General features: G+C 35.4%; 1 protein-coding gene across 5 annotated transcripts in view; it reads right to left on the bottom strand.

Annotated features, from left to right (window-relative positions):
* Positions 1-19,437, bottom strand: part of NR3C1 (nuclear receptor subfamily 3 group C member 1) — a 139,012-nt gene that overhangs the window by 45,987 nt on the left and 73,588 nt on the right. The gene's annotated exons all lie outside the window — the stretch shown is intronic.

The following is a 19,437-nucleotide window of genomic DNA, read 5'->3' as shown; positions in this document are numbered from 1 at the left end:
AAGAATGAAAAATATTTTAAAAAATATCAGTTCAGGAAAACTAACCAACCCATCTAAAAAGTATATCACATAGTAATATTTCATCATATCCACTGACTTCTATCTCTATATGAGAGATATCTTCTTACACATCTCCTTTAGGCTTAAGCTTGATCATTATAGCTTCAGAGCAGTGAGTTTCAAATGTTTTGTTCTTATTGTAATAGTGGAGTGTATATTGCTTTTCTTAGTTTTGTTCTATTTTTGATTATTTCATTTATTTCCTATATTTTATTATTTTTTATGAGGATGACTCTGGAGGGAAGAAAAGGGAGAAAGTCACTAGAAAATGTGTGGGTGTATGTACATATATATGTATGGATATAGATACAGATATATGAAGAAAATGAAAAAGTAATATTGGGAAATATAGGTATGTGTATTTATAAATGTGTATGCATATATATAAACTGATCAGTAATTCAGGTTTTTGCCTAGAAATCATGAAATCATATTTTATTACATCAATATGCCAGAGCTTGCTTAGCCATTCTCCCATGACATTTATCATTTTCTTTTATATATGTTTTAAATAAATGACTGATATATTTTATTGTATATCTCCATATCTTTTATACATATAAATGTATTTGCATGTATATATCTAAGTATATTTTGTATATATTGGTGTTGTTCAGTTGTATCTTAGTCTATTGTTCAGAGTTTTACAGGTAAAGGCTTTCTTGGCAAAGACACCGGAGTGGTTTTCCTTTCAGCTAGTAAATGTCTGAGGTGGGATTTGAACTCAAGTCTGCCTGACTCCAGGTCCAGTGCTCTAGTCCCAAACCATCTATCATCTATATGTATGTATGTATGCATGTATATGTGTACTTCCTGTGCAGTACTGTGCTATATCACAATACGGGAAAATCTAGTAAACCATAGATCCCATTTTTCAATAGAGTTCATGAACAAAGCTCAGATTTCTCATTCAACACCAAAAGGTCTAGGCAAAAACCTGAATTACTGATCAGTTTATATACATGCATACACATTTATAAATACACATACCTATATTTCCCAATATTACTTTTTCATTTTCTTCATATATCTGTATCTATATCCATACATATATATGTACATACACCCACACATTTTCTAGTGACTTTCTCCCTTTTCTTCCCTCCAGAGTCATCCTCATAAAAAATAATAAAAAAAATAAAAGTTTGGCAGAACTTATTAATATTGAGAAAGTCCAACAAAAGTTGCAGTTTTCTTTAACCACAGTCCCACCCTTTACGAAGAAGCAAAAACAAAGTGTTTTCTCATATCTTTTTTAAAGACCAAATTGGTCATTAAACTTTTCATTGCATTCAGTTTTGATTGTTTCAGAAGCTATGATTTTTAAGCTGCTCTTTATTGGGCAGATTTAAAACACTACACACTGAATTATATGTATGAATAAAAGGTCATTTACCACAGATTCATTATTTTCAGGAGAATATACATAAAAAAATCTTCCAATAGTACTTTTAACTCTTACTTTCTAAAAGATCTAGATAAAACTTGGATTAAATTGTTAGTTTATAGGTATAGATACTTAATCTCTCCATTCTTCCAGTTTCCTTTATTCCTGTGTCTGCAGATATTTATGCACGTATCTATCTATCCAAAGACATATTTCTTTTCTGTATATCCCAATGTTTGTAAATCAATACACATTTATCTAACACGTACTCTGTCCCAGTCACTGGAGATACAAAGAAAGGCAAAAATCAGTTCTTGTACTCAAGGAACTTGCAGCCAAATGAAGGCTATAGTATGCAAACAACTAATAGATAATAAAAAATAATAATAATAGCTAACATTAATATAGCCTGTAATGTGCTTGGCCCTGTGCTAAGCATTTTATAGATAGCATAACAACCTTGGGAAGTAGGTGGTTTTTTTTTTTCTTTTATTCCCATTTTACAGCAAAGGAAACTAAAGGCAGACTTAAGTAAGTTGCTCAGGGTCACAAACTGGTAAGTGTCTAAGGGTGGATTTGAACTCAGGTCTTCCTGACCACAGGTCCAATGCCGTATGCATGATACAATCTAGCTACCTCAATAAACAAAATATAGAAAGGATAAATTGGAGATATTTAAAAGAAAACAGGGCATTATCATGAAGGGAGATTAGGAGAGTCTTGTTAAAGAAATTGAGGCTTCAGTTGGGAGGTAGAAATGAGGAGGGAGAGAATTCCAGATATAACTAGACCACAAATTAAATTTCCATTACAAACAAACTAACACAAACATTAATCACATGAAAGGACTCTAATCCAAGTGGTATTTTTTGGTTCTTTAGTCTTCAGTCCTTGGTCTTGACATGGACAGCTCCCATTGTAGAAATCAATCTGTAACTCTTATTAGTGAGTTGTGTCAGAGTATTAAATGATTAAGTGACCTGCCGATAGTCAGGCAGCTAGAGGATGGTTTTGAAGTCTTTTCTTTCTGATTCCAAGGCTATTATGCTGACTTGGGGAAAGCTAGCTAGCTCAATGGATAGAGCCCTGGGCCTGGAGTCAGGAAGACCTGAGTTCAAATTCAACTAACTGTGTCACCCTGGCCAAGTCATATATCCCTGTATGTTTTAGTTGATTCATCTGTAAAATGAGCTGGAGAAAGAAAAGATAAACTATATCAGTATCTTTGCTAAGAAAAAAAAATCCCCACAACCCAAATGGTGTCATTGAACACGATCAAAATAAGCAAAGTAACCATGCTGCCTTGACTCAGTGCTTTGCAAGGCAAAGAAATAAATTCAACTTGTATAATCCTGTGGAGCTATTAGTAACAGCACTGGGTCAGGACCTAGTATACATAAGGGTCTAATCCAAGGCCTGATATCATAGAAAAGTGACTTCCTCTCTCTGAGGAAATTTCTTCCTTTGTTAGAAAAAAAGAGAGGTTTGCATTAGATCATCTTCAAGGTCCTATCTAGCTATATAATCCAATGATTCAGTTTAATGAATCATAATGAGATACTCTTCCCTTAAGGTGAAGAAGAAAAGTGTAAAAGGTATTAATATAAATAATAGAACAATCCAACTTATAGTTCAGTTAATGTTCTAAAACGACTGTCATAATAAAGGACTTTACAAAAACCATGTTCCAATTGGGTACACATCTTTTGCTAAATCTTTCTATATAATGAAATGAAAAACTGGGAAGACTATAGCTACAGTGAAAGTAATATCCAGATAGAGTATTTTCTAGGTTTGTTTGATTATTTAGAGGAAACAATGTCAGCAATAAAAAGCAGCCTAGGAACTTTGTTCTCAGAAAATCCTTTTCTTTTCATAAAAAAATCACTATTTTTTAAAAAAATCACTATTCTGAAAGAAAATAAGGAGTGTGGGGTGGCTAGGTGGCATAGTGGATAAAGCACCGGCACTGGAGTCAGGAGTACCTGGGTTCAAATCCGGTCTCAGACACTTAATAATTACCTAGCTGTGTGGCCTTGGGCAAGCCACTTAACCCCATTTGCCTTGCAAAAAGAAAGAAAGAAAGAAACAAAGAGAGAAAGAGGGAGGGAGGGAGAGAGAGAGAGAGAGAGAGAGAGAGAGAGAGAGAGAGAGAGAGAGAGAGAGAGAGAGAGAGAAAGAAAGAAAATAAAGCCACTAATGGTATTAAGATAGATACAAAAAGGAGGGGGAAAAAAAGAAAATAAGGAGTGGATACTTTTGAATGAAACTATTCACCCATTCTGTGGCCCTCCTTTAAGCCCTGAGAGCCCTCCCTTTCCTATGATGAGCAGTATCAGCCCTGATACTGGAGAATGTCCTAGGATTCCATGATGCTCTATGGGAGCCAGGAAAGAGGAAATTTCAGATTGACTTTTGAAAAGAGTTCTTGGCTAGATTTTGTTTGTTTGGTTTTTTCCCCCTGCATTTGGAGGGAATCTAGTTTTTTAAAGCTTGCATTAAGAGGAAAACAAATCTGTGGTCTAACTGCAGAATGAACTATCCTCCACCAAAGATGTAAGCCCTTTCACTGAGGACTCTCCATTCCTACTTTCCTAATTAGTGAATGCCTCTCCTAGAACACTATTTCTGTAAAGCACCCACCCTACTCCCTTCTTTACGGCTATCTACTTTACAAGGTTCTCCCTCCTCAACCAATCATTTCAATGTACCCCTTTCCTTTCCTCTTCTTCCACCCATCCCTATTTGGCCCAATGGGGCAAAACTAAGTGTAGTAGAAAAAAGTTATGAACCATGACAAGGAATGTGTCAGTCTACTTCTCTCTGACTTGCACTATCCTATTCATCATTCCGTTAATTTTACAGAACAAAGCTCCCCTTCCCAGCTATTATTTTACAATGTACAGTTATCCCTGCCACATCATGGGGCCTAGGGAAACAACAACCTGGATGATGGAAAATCCATGTAAATTTTTATGGTTATCCCTCTACACCAGAGAAGAAGTCTGCAATTTTTTCTTTCTCTTTTGTAGGATACTTACAGTATCTTATTGTAAAATTTGGGTTAAGTATCTGGTCATATTCTAACTTAAAAAAGCACACTCCTTGGAATCATTAGATTTAGATTCAGAGAGGTCTTATTAGAGTGTCCTAGTTTAAATCCTTCATTTTACTTCCTCAATAGATTTGCTTCACATTATATCCTTTCACATGTGAGTTCCTGGAAGGCTCTGACTATCTTTTGCCTTTCTTTGTACCACCAATATTTAGCACAATATATGCCAATATGCTTAGCAATATGCTAAATGATTAATAAATGTTTATTAACTGACTGAAATGAATCTATTTGTTAATCACTGACTGAAATGAATCTGTCCCCCCCCCACCCCCCGAATCTGATATAACATTTCCTGCCTGAGATCTTTATATAGGCTGTCTCCCATCACTGGGTATCCTCCAACATCTTCCTCACCTCCACCTCCCAAGAAACTGAGCTTTCTTCAAGCTTCAATTCTGGTGCCATGTCTTATGGGAAACCTTTTTGATATCCCCTCCCTCCTCAAGTGATCTACAGAGCCAAATTTGCCTCTTTGTAACTTTTCTCTACTACACTTAGTTTTGCCCCATTGGGCCAAATAGAATAACTCTAAATATTGCTGCATGTCAGTCTCTCAAATACTTGAAATCAGCTATCATGTTCCTCCTTACCCAAGTGACTTAGGACAGCCCTCCTTCACTCTAAGCCAATTCAACGTGCTTGCATGGCATCATCTCCCTGATATTGTGGTCTTCTTCAAAAATGAAGGATAAACATTATTATGTGAGTTTGTGATAAAAGTCTATGTTTACATCTCATTATATATGTGAACATCAAATATTACCATGGTCCAAATGAGGACTATGCTTGAGAGTCAAGTAAGAATATATGTCAATATTAATTTCAGTGAGAATGAGGTGATATTCTTTCAGTTGACAAAGAAAAAAAGTTTACTGTACAAAGTTGGCCTTATCATTGATATAAGAACAAGGAATTAAAAAAAACTACAGAAAAATAAGTGCTTGCAAAATAAAGGAAATACATAATCAATTTATACACTATTGTCCTCAGGACAGATAAACAGAAAATCTAAAAAAAAAAAAAACAACCAAAGGGGTGAAAAGTGAATAAAAGCTGTGAGTTTGGCCCCTATACTAGACTTCTGAATTCCCTTCAGGTACCTGAGTCAGTATCAGATAAAAACTATGTTTACTGACCACATGGAAGAAAATCACTTATTTTATCTATCACTTAGACATTTAGATTATTATGGTCTGTGATGAACAAAAGGGGGCATAACACATAGACTTGAGTATATAAAATTACCAATGAAGACACTTGGCTCCATCAGGTGAGCTGGCATTACTGTGGAGTAGTTTAATAAACTGGATATTTGTTTATAAGAAGTCCTCATTGTCTACCAGGTTACCTTTAATGTAGTAAGTGGTTACTGTTTGTCTTGTCCCTTATTTCCTCTAAATCTTGGAATTCAATCTCCCGTCAAGACTCAGATCAAATGCCACTTCTTACTCATTCTGTTTTGAACCTCTCCCTGGTGAGTATCCTCTGCCCCCATAACTGTGCATATTTTGAATTTACTTGTCCATGCATACTTCCCCTCTTCATTCTAGTAAAACAGAAACTCTTTAACTAGATGTTTTGTCTCTATATCCCTAGCTTCTTAGCAGTGTGCTTGGAACACTGTAAGAGGATATTTGTTTAAAAGTGTTTCAATTTGGGAAAACCTATGTGAAGTTAATTCTGTCTCAGTGAGTACAGAGAAAAACATCATGGTTTAGGGGAAATGAGGGAGGCAGGGAACATTACCAATCCATCATATTGGACTTCTTTGAATGGAGAGTTCCATTTTCACAAATGTCAGGAAGGACATCATTATCATCATCATCATCTCTAATAGTTACTGAATGTATGTTTAGAGCTGGACAAAATGTATTGAAGAAGCTATTGAAGAAGCTAAGAGGTTATCTGATAAGCCAAACTAGGTTTTTTTTTTTTTCTCTCCCAAGTGAAGAATCAAAGGGACAATTCAGGAAAGCAATTTGAAACTATACCCAAAATGTCACTGAAAGGTACAAACCTCTAGCTTAGCAATACCACTAAAAGGCCTCAAAGAGAACAAAGAAAAAATAAAATGACCCATATGTATATTTATAGCATCTCTTGGGTAGCAGCCAAGAACTAGAAACTAAAGGGGTATCAATCAATCAGGGAGGGCCTAAACAAATGATTGTATATGAATATATATTCACTGAATGTATATAGAATGTAATACTAACTGGAAATAAGGGATGATGAAAGGGGCAGGTTCAGGGAAACTTGGGAAGAACTTATAGTACGTGAGCAGCCAGGATAACAATTTAAAGAAAAACAAAAATATAAAGGCAAACAACTTTAAATGACTTATGATGAACTCTGATCAGTGAAGTGATCAACAATTCTAGAGGACTGGTGAAGAGGCATATCCGTACCCTGATGGACTCAAGGTGCAGAAAGAGGCCTATGTATTTATATATTTTTGGATATGACCAATGTGGTAATTGCTTTACTTTACTATTCATGATTGTTAAAAGAGCTTTCTTTTTCTTTTCTTTTTTTCCTCCCCCTCCCCATTTGGGTTGAGGGTGGAAGTGAAGGTAGAGAAAAAAGATGCTTGCTAATTGACCCCTCCCCCACAACACTGAAGAGCAGAAAGAATCATAGGCAACCATTCCCATGTTCTAAGTGACCCCTTCAGAGCACTGTTTCTGAATCAGCCTTCAAAGGGTATTCTATGATACCCACTTAGTTTGCTATTTTAGTTAAAAGAGAGGTGACTAACATATATGAATGACCAATCTGGGCCTTCCTACCCAATAACCACCTCACCCACAGGAAAGGCAACTGAGAAGAGAATGAAACAGATTTAAAGAAGGCTAAATGGGTTTTGTTTAAAAGCAATTTCAAACTTCAACTTACTGTGTAAAATGCCTTTTGTTTTGTTCTGTTTTGTTTTTAAAGAGAAAGTAAAGCATTATGGATAGTGCTAGACCTGGACTTCAGGAATGTTTGCATTTGTTAAGGGTTTACCAGTCTAGTTGCAACCACTACCACAAGTCTCCAGCACAGTCCTTTCAAATTGACTTCCAAGCATTAATATTTTATTAATTAGCTTCTGAGTTAGTTTATTTAGGGGTTGCTAGGTGGCACAATGGATAGAGTTTGAAGTCTGGGGTCAGAAAAACTCATCGTCCTAAGTTCAAATCTGACTTCAGAAACTTCAGTCAGTTGTGTGCCTCTGGGCAAGTCATTTTATCTTATTTTTGCTTCTGTTCCCTTACCTATAAAATGAGCTGGAAAAGGAAATGGCTAATCACTCCAAAATCTTTGCCAAGAAAACCCAAAAACAGGACCATAAAGAGTCAGACATGCCTGAAATGAATGAAAATAAGAAAAACCTATCTGACTAGTCCTGAATCCAAACAGAACTAATTTCCAGGGCACATTTCTCTATTTTTTTTTTTTACAAGAAAAACATGAAAGATTCTGTCAAACACCATGGAAAAGGCTGAATAAAACCTGTCAGCCTGACTTCACATAGATCTATCAGTTCAATAACCTGATCTATTTGTTCAATAAACCTGTCAAAAAAGGAAATGATGTTAGTCTGGCACAACCTCTTGATAGAAAACATACTTCCTTTGCAGCCATTCCCCCCCCCCCAGCATGTTCACTAATCAAGCTTTTAATAACACCTTCTAGTATCTTGTCAAGAATCAAAATCAAACTCACTCATCTATAGGTTGTAATCTCTTCTCTCTTCACTTTGCTAAAGATTGGGATGTTTGTCCTTCTCCATTATGAGGCATCTTTCTTCTCCACATTCTCCCCCAAAGATCATGAAAAATGGCTCATTACATCCCCCCAATTCTTTAAGTACCTTGCACGTAATCAATTCAACTAAATAAGAACAGCTGGTTGCTCTCCTATTATCTTCCTATTTAATTAACTCAGTCACTTTTGTTCTGTCCTTTATAGTCCAAGGATCATCCTCCTTGGCAGAGAATACAAATAAAATAAGAATTGAGCAACTTTGATTTGTCATCCATTATCATTGTTCCATTGACCCTGAACAGTAGTCTTATTCTTTTCTTTCCTCAAAAATATAAGTTGTTCAATATGTTCCCTGTGCATTTACCTAAGTTTCTTTAGTCCAGGAGTTTTTTCTCTTTTTTTTTTGATTTTTAACCTCCCCCCACTCTGCACCCCCTCATCAGATCATAGACTCTTTCTCAAAACTATGTTTTTAAATACTTTAAATAAAGCACTTAAGATTACAAAGAAAATCAATTATATTGAAACAGTTGTCAAAAAATGTTTTAAGTTTACAGACTACATTAAAAACCCAATAGACAATTCTACTTTTTTTCTTCATTTAAATATTCTTCATCATTTCTTTCTTAAAAGTTTTTTTTTTGGGGGGGGGCAACTTGATGGTGCAGTGGAAAAACATGGTCCTGGAATCAGGAGGACTTCAGTTCAAATCCAGCCTTAGACACTTAATAATTACCTGGATCTTGGGTAAATTACTTAACCCCATTGCCTTGCAAAAACCAAAAAGGAAAAAAAAAGGTTTTAATATATAAGTACAATAATATTCGTCTCATTCTTTGTTAATCAATCAGAATTGATTTCCACTCTCAGGAGCAACCACTATTCCAATGACATATAAGCAACTAATGGGTTCCATGAGGGAGGCTTTGGCATTTGAGAGTGTCACTGACCTTTTTATTATCTGCTTGCAAGATTAACAAAATGAGTAATTACCCAGGGGAAAAAAAAGTTTTCTAACCTTCTTGGGCTGGCTTCTAATGAATTAATAGGCAACTAGATCCTACATATTCTTTTTATGAATCCTTTGAAATCTGCTCTCCCAGAATCTAGGGCATTTATTTACAGACTATGCTCATCCATTCTCTCTCCTACTTAAAAATCGAAGACAAAAAAATCAGTTTTCTCTGGGAAGTTCCCATCATTGAGTCCTAACATTTCAGAGCTACAAGAAAACTTAGCAGCCAAGGTGCCAAATAGAATAACTCTAAACACTTCTGCATGTCAGTCCTTCAAATACTCGAAATCAGTTATCATGTTCCTCCTGCAATATCTTCTCTTCCCCAGGTTAAACACTTCCTTCAGTTAATTCTCATCTGGCACAGTCACCATTCTAGTTGCCTTCCTCTGGATACCTTCCAGCTTATCAATTCTTTTCCTCAACTACAGATCTCAGAAGTAGGCACAATTCCTCGATGTGATCTGACCAGGGTAGAATACAGTAAGAGTAGTACTTCCTTTTACCTGGAAGTTATGCCTCTCTTAATTCTGGCCCAAATTACATTTATTATTATTATTATTATTATTATTATTATTATTATTATTATTATTATTATTATTTTGGTTGCCTTATCACCCAAGTGACTCACATTGAGCTTATAGTTGACTTAAAGCATTTCTAGCCCAACAACAAATTTCTTTTTGTGGGTAAGAATCTAAGTCCAGAATCTTATCATTGCTTCCTTCACTTCTTGAAAGATGAAATTACCATTATATGAAGACAAGAAAGTACTATCTGCTCTAATTTTGGAAGAGAGAGGGCTCTAGGAGAGAGCAAAATAAGTGAAACTACCCCCACTACTATATCATGTCTCCCTGTCAGACCTGCAATCATAATGCTTCTTCTATGTTGTCTGTAATAGACAACGATAATTTTCTTCTATTCATGTCTGTTGATTTTCAACAAAATGTTCTTCAACAGGCCTTTCTCCTCTGATTCCTAGATTTCCTCTCAGGACTATTATCTTCCTAATACAGTACTTGGTATAACTAGATGATGGTACAATGGAGAGAGTGCCTGCCCTGGATTGAGGAAGACTCATCTTCCTGAGTTCAATCTGTCCTTAGACATTTACTAGCTGTAACTTGTCACTTAACCCTAGATTGCCTCAATTTTCTTATCTGTGAAATGAGCTGGGGAGGAAAATGGTAAACCAATGCAGATCTTTGCCAAAAAAAAAAATTCAAAAGGGGTCATAAACTAAAAAATGGCTGAAAAACAATATACAGTGTTATTACAATTGTCCCCAAAACTCCTCTACCTTCCATACTTTTTTTTTTTAAGGTTTTTGCAAGGCAGATGGGGTTAAGTAGCTTGCCCAAGGCCACACAGCTAGGTAATTATTAAGTATCTGAGACTGGATTTGAACCCCAGGTACTCCTGACTCCAGAGCTGGTGCTTTATCCACTGCATCACCTAGCCGCCCCCCTTCCATACATTTTATCAATTTCATTCTCTTTCCAGAATCATATGCCATTAATTTAGTCTTATCCTATCAAGTCTCAGCAATACCTATTATATTAAATTGATTTCTTATGTCAGGACCACTGTTTCATCATGTTAGTTACTTAAATTGTGTGCATTTGTTTAAAAATATCTAAAGTCATGGATTTTATTGCTGACTCATTTCTTATATTTTGTTTCCTGTTAACGAACTACTACTGTACTTACAGCACTATAGCTATTCTACATGTTCTTTGGTATTTGTACTTGCAAAATTTTCTCCTTTCCCCTTCTTTCGTAAAGCCCCTTTATAGCAAGAATACAAAGTTTCTGCAAAATACATTCCTGCAAATATTCATTTAAGAGTCAAGGTTCAGAAACCCAAAATTCATTCTTAAAAAACACATTTTTATTTTGTTGTAAAATATTATCTTTTATCTTCATCACCTTCATTTATATGTATATATATATATGCATATTTCTCCCTATCTCATATGTCATTTCTTGTAACAATATTTTCTTTAAAAGAAAAAAATTCAACAAAACCAAAATATTCTATACTCACACCTATAGAACTTGCTCTGCAAAGACTGGGAGGGAGGTGCTTTTTTAAAAAACTCTTCTCAGTAGTTAATCTTGGACATTAATTATAACAACACATATTACACAATTTCAGGACTAGGTTATTGTTATTATCATTATTGATATTGTTCTTTCTGCTGACAGTACATTTTTAATAGCATGGCACAGTGGATAAACTACTGGACAGGAGATCAGAATGATCTAGATTTGAATCTCACCTCAGATATTTAAGTTATAAATCTTTTCAGATTCTTAGTTTCCTCATCTATTAAAATGATGATAATACTTGTAGACTTTAACTTATTATATCATTGCAAGGATCAACTTGCATAAATGAAGCTATATGTAAACTTTAAATCATTATATAAATCCCAGTTATAAATATGATTCGCAACAACTAGGTGGCATACTGGATAGTGCCAGGCCTAGAGTTAAGAACACTAGTTTTCCTGAGTTCAAATCCAGCATCAGACACTTGCTAGCTGCAATGCTGGGCAAGTCATTTGCCTTAGTTTCTCTTCATCAGTAAAATGAGTTGGAGAAGGAAATAACAAACTACTCCAGTATTTTTGCCAAGAAAATGCTAAATGGGGACATGAGAAGTCAGACACGACTGAAATGACTAATAACAACATCAACAGCAGCAGCAGCAGCATGATTATGATTTTTCAAATGTGTTCTCTCACTGAAACTTGGATTATCAGCATGATGAAAACAACATCCGTCTTCTTAAGACATTCAATTTCTTGATCAAGACTTCCTAATCCTCAGCCGTGCTTTCTAGATTCCTTCTGGCAGTATCACTTAAACTCACATGAATCAACATATGTGGGTAGTAGTCACAAGATCTTTCATAGGTTCTTGTCACATCCTGGATACATGTCCTTGAAGATAGCAAAACTCTCCTGTTGCTGTCTTCTGTTTGACAAATATATGCTTCACTACATCTTAGTATTCCTTAACTCCACTACTCATCTCTTCTTCCTCTGACCCTTAAGTAGATGAGCTCTCACTTGATAGTGGCTGGGGAGCCACATCATCTTTTTTTATGAAAAAAAAAGTTAATTTTCTCTACTCCATGAGAAGAATTTGCTATGTATTTACTTAGTAGTCAAACTATTTTATTCTTTAACTTCTTGACAAAGTTAAGATTCCCTTTTATAGCTTAAATTTTTTTTTTGCTTATTTCTGTGATTAAATCCTAAAACAAACAAACAAAAAAAAGGAACAGTTCATCTCCCTGATAGCCTCAGGAATGGAAAAACATTCTTTATGCTTCTTTATCTTCTTTTTTTAGGAAGGAACCCATGGTCTTATTCATAATTCAAAAATCTTTCAATTTGCTTTCACAGTTCTTTCTCCTATGACTTTGGAACAGAAGTGTCAAAAAAGGTATATATTTAAAAAATCACAATGCTTCCAATTTAACTGAATTTAATTAAAAACTTACCTATAAAAGAGAAAGAAAGCAACAAATGTATTATGGTATTATACATGCCAAGAAATGCATTATGACATCATACATGCCAAGTTCTTAGAAAATGAGGCATCAAAATTAAAGAACAACTACTATGACAATGAAATGAAAGTAGTTATTGAGAAAATTTCCATTCTATTTGCTATTGAACCATCAGGTCTTATCTAAAAAAGGCATTAAAAAATTTGAATGTCATAATTAGAAAGAAAAAAACAACATTCCACCAAAGAAACTCACCATTAAATAGACCCCCCCCTCTTAAAGTCCTTAGAATCAGCACACAGGAACACTGCAGATTTAGAGCTAGAAGGAATCACAGAAAACACCTAGTCCAACATGTTTGATATAAGCAATGTAAATACTCAATGATTTTCTGGACTATATTTCTTTATTCACTAAAGGCCTAGTGATCATTGTTTAAAAATCATTAAAGGAATATTTTCAAAGGGAAATTGAAAATAGGATTATTTTAAAATAGTAATTTTATAAGCCAGTTCCTTTTATTTTTTTTTAAGCAAGATGCTTTTATTCTATCTTAACCTTCTCTGTATTTCAAGTTTTTCAAGGATTTTTTTGAAATTGGTATTTTATTTTATTTTTCCAATTACATGTTATGGGAGTTTTATCATTCACCCACTTGTATATTATAAATTACATTTTTCTCCCATCCTCCCTTCCCAAGCCCCTCTCCTTCAGTGGTGAACAGTCTGGTAAAAGTTGTCCATGTATCTCTGTGTTTGAAATATTTGCATATTAATCATTTTTATGGATGAAGAATTAGGACTAAGAGAAAAGCAAGAAAATCATGGGACAGTAAGGAAAAAACATAAGAGAAGTTTTTTAAAAAGTGAACAAAGCATCCATTCAGATTCTATAGTGATTTTTGTGTTGGTTTTTTCTCTCTGGATATGGATGACATTGTCCATTAACAGACTTCCCAGCATTGTTTTTGAACTCTGAAGGCTGAGAAGAGCTGCATCCAACTTGGATGATCAACTCACTGTTGTTATTAATGTGTACAATGTTCTGTTGGTTCTGCTCCCTTCACTCAGAATCAATTCATATAATTCTTTCCATGTTTCTCTAAAGTCAGATTATGATTTCTTATAGAACAACAGTACTCCATAAAATTTATATTCCATAACTTGTTCAGTCATTCCTCAACTGATGGACATCCCATCAATTTTCAATTCTTTGCCAATCCAAAAAGTTAATATAAATTTTTGAATATGTTAGACTTTTGTCATTTTTTAAATAATTTCTTTAGGATACAAGTCAAGTAAATTTGTATTGCTGAGTCAAATCACATATATCTTATTTGTATGATAAATTTTATTGCTCTTTGGGTATACTTTCAGATTGCTCTCTAGAATAGTTGGATTAGTTCACAATTCTACCAATAGTGCATTAATATTCCAATCTTCCACATCCTCTCCAACACTGATCATTTTCCTCAAGGGTATTTTTGATGGTCTGCCCCTCAAGAGACACTCAGAACTGTGCAAAGCCTAAAAGTTGTTTTGCCCTTTTTTTTTCTAAGAAAAGCAACACATGCCACAGGAACCTACACTCCAATTCACTTATCATAAATATCTTCAGAGTGGGGGCTGAAGAGAGTTGAGAAAGGTGTGCTCTAAAACCACAAAGTTCATTTCATATTACTTCCTAACATGATTCCCTGAACCCCTGAGCTGTTAGTACCTTCCCCCTTCCAAAATTACCCTGCATTTGTCGACATTATATATGTTTGTATGTGTACACACACACACACACACACACACACACACACACACACAAACTTGTACTCTCAAACAATAGAATTTGCTCTGTGTAGGACCAGATTGTTATTAGTTTGGTCTTTGTATCTCTAGTGCCTCACACAATGTTTGACAAATAGTAGGATATTAATGAATGTTTGTTGATTGATGGACAGATGGACAGAAAACATTACAGTAATCTGTTGTGTGGGGTTTAGCTATGTGTAGCTGTTCTGGGGTAAATAGATAGAAACCTGTTTTTTATGCAAAGCTCTTTAATGTCTTACTCTGTACCCCATTAGTATAACTTTGCTTCAATTATCTCAATTCCATGCCCAATTGCTTTGAGTTAGCACAATCTACTGTTACTACTTTTCAATTACACACATGGCTCAGGCTTCATTAAATTAAACAGTACTGTCCTTAAAATTCCATGGGATTTCTGGAAACCTTGGCTCAATAAAAATACAGAATTGTTACAACATTCCAAGTTTTTTCAAAAGATAACTACCACACCACTTGATGTTCATAAGGAACACAAAGATAAAAGAATGGGGAGAGGGTAGAATAAAATATCTCTTTATATCAAGAAGATACATTCTCACTGGAGGGGTATGATCAAGTATAACAATCAATGATAACTGACTTCCATATATTATCTCTTTGATTCTCACAACAGTCCTGTAAGGGAGATATTTCAGGTATAGAGACTAGAAATGAAATGTTCAATTTGGAGACCAAGTTTGATGAAATATACTGTGTGAAAGATATGAATTTGAAATGAGTCTGAAAGAGTTCTTAGGGGCCATAATGTGGAGGATATTCAATGTTATATTTTACTCTAGGTGATGGGGGGAGCCTTTGATGATTTTTCAAGTAGTGACATGGTTAGACCTGTGCCATAGATAGAGAAGCTCTTTAGATTGGAGGATGGATTGGAGAGTGGAAAAACCAGAAGGTCAGAGAACAATTAGGAAGCTCCTGCAATAGTCTAGGTGAAAAGTGATGAAGACCTGAACTACAGTGACAGCTATGTAAGTGGAGAGGAGGAGATAATGATGAGAGATGTCATGGAGGCAAAATCATCAAGACTTGTGGTAAGGATGAAGAGCTAAGGTGGTAGTATGTTCTGAGATGGTTGGGTAACATAGGGCAGAATGTATTTTGATTCTTCATATGGTAATAAGTTTTAAAGTGAGAAGGACCTCAAATCCAAGTTTTGATAGGAGCTAAGGTCCTCCTTCTTATGTTCAATTATGGCAAAGAGTTGCGGGATCTGGGTACCTAAAAATCATTGGCAGCTGCAGTTATTCCTATGTGGTTATCATTATAGGACGAGATTCTGTTCTTGTGTTTGAGCTCAATAAGAAGTCCAGACCTTTTCCATGCTCTCTTCAAACCTCTCCAAAACAAAAATTGTAGGCCAAGGGTAAAGCAACTTCAGTTGTCTTGGTGGTCTAGGATGCCAACAATCTAATGAAAATAACTTGTACACCCTCAGCACCTTCTCCCTGACTGCTCTCTACATATCCGGCAGCAAAGCTACACTAGCTAACCTGACCCACAAGCTTGCAACAAAACATTATCTTCCACCCTGAGTACTTTCCCTCCTCATATGCCTGAAGAGCAAAGCTCCAAACTAGTCAGTGGAGAAGCAACATTTGGTGCAACAACAGAGCTCTGCAGGAAAGTGGATGTCATAGCAGATGAATGACAGCACCGTGTATTGCTGGGTCATATAACTAAGGAGAAAAAAAGCTTGAAGTAGGACATTGATGTGGGGGTGGGGTGGGGTGGGGGTGGAGAGGGGGTGACACTCTACTAAGTCTGAGAGAATGATCCTAGCATATAGCTGGGGCCAGTTCTATTCCCCCCTTTTCAAATCTCTTAGGGAAAAGATCTAGATTGGTAAACCATAAAATTAACCTTCATGGGAGGAAGCTGAGATGCTTTGCAATCAAAAATCCAGGTAAACCAACTTCAAAGGGAGCAAAGAGGAAAATAAAGGGAACTCCCTCCATTTAAAGATCTTGAGCATAAACAGATAAACCACCAAAAAAACCCCTCCCATTAAAAACAGAAGGAACTATATATTCCAGAACTAGATGCGGTTAAGCATCCATTAATACATACTTCAAAACAAGGAAAATGATTCAGTAACTGATTAGCAGACTTTGTGACTATTAAGGAGAACACGAAACCATAACACATTATACCTGAATAGTTTAAAAGAGAAATGGGAATTGATCTGCCTAGAGACTTTGTAAATATTAAGGAGTACATGGAACCATAATACATTATACCCAAATAGTTTAAAAGAGAAATGGGAATTGATCTGCTTAGAAGAAATAGGCAGAATAGAGAAAACTTGAATCTCTGGTGATAAGCATTACCAAAGGAAAAAAGTGAGGACAATTGTTTTGGAATGCAAATTAATGGAAGTGAAGGACAATCTAGAAGAAGAAAAGCAAAACAGGAATAACATTAAAAGAGAACATACTTTCTATTTAAACAAAATATAATGATCTTGAGGATAAAATGAGTTAGTTTCCCAGAAGAAAATAAGGCAAAAGATCTGAACACCATAACACAAAACATACTACAAGAAAAATGCCTCGAACTTCTGAACACAGGAAACAAAACCAAAAGAAAAAAAAATTCAGATTACCTCCAGAAGCTACAAACTCCAAGAAACATATTTAATAATTTATTTTAGAAACATGTTTTTGCAACATGTTTTGATGAAAAGAGAGAGCTTCAAATAAATACAATGGAAAGGAAATTCAAATTAACACAAAACTGTTCTCTATCAGAAAATGCAAGAGGGAATGGAATGTGTTACAAAGATCAATGAAGCTCAAGTTGCAGCCCAAGATGACCTAACCTGCAAATCTGAGCTTAACCATAAATGAAAAAAACTGGACATTCAATAACAAAGAAATGACAGAAAATCAGACTAGAAGAGATTATTTGCTTCTTGAACATTCCAGACAACAGAAATGCAAGAAGAGTACAGCAATAGCAGCAAAATGACAAAAGACAGTAAAACTTCTCACTAAATTAATGTACATTAGGAGACAGAGGTGAGGGCAGAAATCAGATTGTAGTTGTGGTTGAAGAAGTAGACCTGGGGAATTATGAACTGAACCTTTTGATACTTTGCCTATAAGTAAACCTTTTTCTTTCTTTCTTTTTTTTTTTTTTTTTGGTGGGACTAAATTACAAAATGAGAATTTGCATAGAAGGGATGTATGATGTGCCCCAGGCAAGTCAAGAGCTAGTCAAGAGGAGTTCTGTATTTCTTTTAGGAAGGGAAGAGCCTTCAGGAGTTAAAGTAAGGAAATCAGAGGCAATATTAAGAGAGACAGAGGTGTGTGTGTGTGTATGTATGTGTATGTGTGAGGTGGGTGGGTGTATGTTTGAGGAGGTCTTGTCTTGCTTTGGTAGTTGAGAAGTAATGCTTCTAATGAATATTCCCTTAGGTGAAGAGAGATGTTCTGTGAAAAGAGAGAAGATTTGTGTTTGTATTGTCTAGGGATTTGGTACACTGCCTTGGGGTGAGGTGAAGGTGAGAGAGGAAGTCAGGACAGAGATCCTTAGAGGCTACTGGTACTGGGGTAGTAGACCCAAGGGAGAAGATTTTGAAGCAAATGGGGAGGGGTCATCAAGGAGAAGGTGATGGGCTACAAAACTGGGTCATGGGGGAGGGATTCTGCCATGGGGCAGAATCTTTTCTATCAATTATAAGAATTAGAATTTTCCTGGGAGTATGGCACAATGAAAAAGGGAGAGCTAATGGGGGGAAAAAGGCAGTGACAGAAACTAGAAGGGAGAACTCAGAATTGATATTTGTCAAGTTTTATTTCCATAAGGAAGAAAGAAAGATGGAACTAGACATGTTTAAGGGCTATGAACCAGAGAATGAAGGTCTAGAGTAGACAAAAAGGGAAGACAGATAGATATTTCATTTGGAATCAGTCAAGCAGCAGAATGTTATTACTTTAATAGGCTTTCCACATACAACAAGGAAGTACTATGCCTTCACTTTACAAACACCATCTTTTCTGAGGTTTGAAGCCTCAGTGACTTTTGATTCTGCTTATCTGCCACATGCAACACTCACATTATTTGTGTATTTTTCTATACCCTTGTCATTGGACAATGTATTTATTTTTAAGTAGTAGAATTCTAGGATTGTTTTTATTAGTGCCTTACAAATAGCTCTGGCCATTTAGGGCTTGTGGGAGCAGATGTGCTACATGACCACATAACCTCCAGGTTTTGTCAATCTCTGTGTGTTTGCTTTTCCAAGACACCTATAAATTGCTGCCTGTCTTACTATATGCAATCTTTCAGTCATTAGTATCAAACAATTAATGACTGTCTAGTAAAAAGCCTTTCATTAAATTAGGCACTCTATTCAAATATAAGGAAAAGTCTTTTGACAGTTAAAAATATCCTATACTCTCCATTTACATTCATTCATTAGTAAGAGAAAAATATTTCTATTTATGGGGATGACTCTAGGATTCCTTTAGTTAAATAAATACATACATACATACTAATGATCTGGGTCAGCAGCTAGACAATATCCTTAGGAAATTCAAAAATGAGCTCTGACTGATCTATAGTGCTGAATCCTTGACTTGTTGCACATAAAAATATGCAATTATCTGCAAAATCATCAAATTTTGGAGTTAGAAGGGAATTTTGAGGTCATATAGTACTTTGCTTCAAGCAGGGATCTCTTTTATGGTGGGTTTTCATTTTTTTTTAGGAAGATTTTATTTATTTTGAGTTTTACAA

The sequence above is a fragment of the Macrotis lagotis genome, chromosome 1 (genome assembly GCF_037893015.1).
Source record: "Macrotis lagotis isolate mMagLag1 chromosome 1, bilby.v1.9.chrom.fasta, whole genome shotgun sequence".
Classification (NCBI taxonomy): domain Eukaryota; kingdom Metazoa; phylum Chordata; class Mammalia; order Peramelemorphia; family Peramelidae; genus Macrotis; species Macrotis lagotis.
This window is presented reverse-complemented; position numbering and strand designations above follow the sequence as displayed.